Here is a 2607-nt window from a genome sequence, read left to right as displayed (position 1 = left end):
GGCGGGGCCTGGGGGCGGGGCCTGCGCACGCTTCCGGGCCCGCCCCGGCGTCCGGGCTCCGCCCCTCGGCCCTGGCCCCGCCCCGACGCCGCCGCTGAGCGCGGGAGCGCTGGGATACCATGTGGCCCCGCGCGGGCACCCCAACGGGCGCAGCGTGGCTCTTGGGCCCGGCCCGGCCCTGCGGGCTGCGAGCTCGCCAGGCTTGGGCTCCCGGTCCCGCAGGGTCACCGCGCCCAGGCCGGCCTGGGCCTCGCTTGCCCTTCAACCCTGGCTCCTCCACCCCAGTGCCCGCCTACCTGCCCCCCTTCCTGCCCACTGTCCCCCAGTCCCCAATGGTCACCTGCGCCTGCGGCCCTGGGGGGTGGTGTGAAGGCCAGGGACCGGCTCAGGGTAAAGGCCAGACACGAGCTCAAGAGCAGAGCAAGTCTGACACCAACATTCTATGTGTTAGGTGCTTGCCCTGATTGCAGCCCGGCGCAGTGGGAGTCTGGAAGGTTGCAGAGGAGGGGCGTGTCGGGTCCTACTGTCCCACCTGTGTGGGTGCTGTCTCAGCTTCATGTGGGTGACACATTCATCTCACACGTACCCGTATACTGACAAATACACATGTGCATGCATATGTAAGAAAACGGGGCAACTCCAGGGACACCCCTGATGGTCCTGCCTGACTGTCCAGGCAGCAGTCCTTTATGTTCAGTGTGACCTGAGTGTCCCACTGAGCCCTCAGTACGCCCCTCCCCTGAGGCCAGGGAGCATCACAGGACATTGGAGGTTTCACATGGGAGGCACTTGGGAGGTCTTCTGGTCAAGCCCGGTTACCAGCCACTGCCAGGTCTTTGCTGGCTAAGAGACAACGTCTCTTGCTATCACCTCGTGCTGTCCACTCCAGCCTGCTCACATCGGCCTCACTGTCTGTGAGCAGACACTTTTGGGGCATTTCTAATCACTGCCTGGCCAAGCTCTCCACCCCCACTCTTTAACCCATCGGAGCCCCAACGGCAGTAATGTGGCGGCCAAGCCCGTACACCCCAAGTCTCCCTTAGCCCAGCCTTTTCAGCATGTCAGCCTACAGGCATCCCCTCGGGATCCCCTGTCTCCAAGGGACAGGACTTTGCTGCTTGCTCACTGGTTTGCTGCTGTCCCGACCTGGAGCAGGCCCGGCCCTGGGGCCCTGCCCTGTGCAGGGACTCAGAGCAGAGTGCGTGGAGCAGAGCCTGGCATGGGACAGGTTCTTGGCAAATATCCGTTTGACCATTGATAGTACAACAAACACATAGTCCCCTGCAACTGTGCCTGCCCCTCCGGCAGCCCATCCTCACCTGGCAGAGGCAGGGGACCCCAGACTCAGTGACATCTACACTGGGGCACTGGCCATGGGAGGTAGGAGAGTCAGGGCAGACCACCTCCCCTTAGTAGCCTGGCTGGGCTGGACCTGATGCAGACCAGGCAGGACAGACCAGGTATACAGCGAGGCACCTATGGAAACAAGCCCCGGGGATGAGCACTGGATGCTGGCTCAGAGCCCTGGTCTGCCAGACCCACGCTTGACAAGCCTCTGAAGGCAGGAAACACCCAAAACTCCAGGTCCTGCACGTGCTAGCTCACCACCCCAGTAGGAAGACCCCTCACCTGCCTTCAGCGTGTGTGCACGCTCAGGGTTGAACACACACATTAGGGCCGTGTATTTGCTCTACTGGGAGGGAGGCTGCTTCTCTGTGCCTGCCGCCCTCAGCTCGTCTCTGCACCTCAGCACACTTATCTAGGGCTCCGTCACCTCCTACGGGCACTTCAGACACAGCCTTGAGCTACCCAGATTCCAGGGAGCAGTCACGGTGGAGGCCGTGGAGGAGACTGCGGGGTCAAAGGGCATCTTTGGGAGGTATGCGAGGCCATGAAGGGGAGTCTTTACTTAGGTCTCTGTCGGGCATCTTTTTACAGTTCGTGTTTTTCTTTCCAAATCTGTTATCTCAGAAAAGGGCAGGTCTGTACCTCAGTGTTCACAGCAGCTTTATTGGTGGCCCAAACCTAGACCCAGATGTCTGTCAGGGGGTGAGCGGCTAAGCACGTGGAGGCCCGGCCGCGCCACGGAACACCACCCCTCAATCCGGAAGAACGAGCTCCGGGTACAGCCACCTGGGCGACTCCCCAGGGCAGTGTGCTGCGTGAGAAAAAGCCGGTCCCCTAAGGCTACGGGCATCCCAGTTCCGTGGATGCAGCTCTATGGAAAGGGCAGCATCTTAGAAATGGTAGACAAACGAAGGGTCGCCAGACGTTAGGGCCACTGGGTTGGGGGAGGGAACGAAGCCGGTGTAGATCTAGGGAGACAATGCCAGGGACCCTCGTGGAAATGGGAAGGGGGGGTACACAGTACCCACATCCCCGTCCCGGCTGTGATCTCGTCCGTGGTTTTGCCAAATGCCGTGATGGTGGGAAAGCAGGCAAAGTGCACGAGGGATAGCTCTGTATTGTCTCTTACGATTCCACATGACTCTCTAATCACCTCAGTAAAATTCTCAATTAAAAAATGACATCTGCGGGTGCCTGGGGGGCTCAGTCAGTTAAGCGTCCTCAGCTCAGGTCATGATCTCACAGTTCCTGGGTTCGAGC

The sequence above is a fragment of the Panthera tigris genome, chromosome E1 (genome assembly GCF_018350195.1).
Source record: "Panthera tigris isolate Pti1 chromosome E1, P.tigris_Pti1_mat1.1, whole genome shotgun sequence".
NCBI classification, from domain to species: Eukaryota; Metazoa; Chordata; class Mammalia; order Carnivora; family Felidae; genus Panthera; species Panthera tigris.
Note: the sequence above shows the minus strand (reverse complement) of the source record.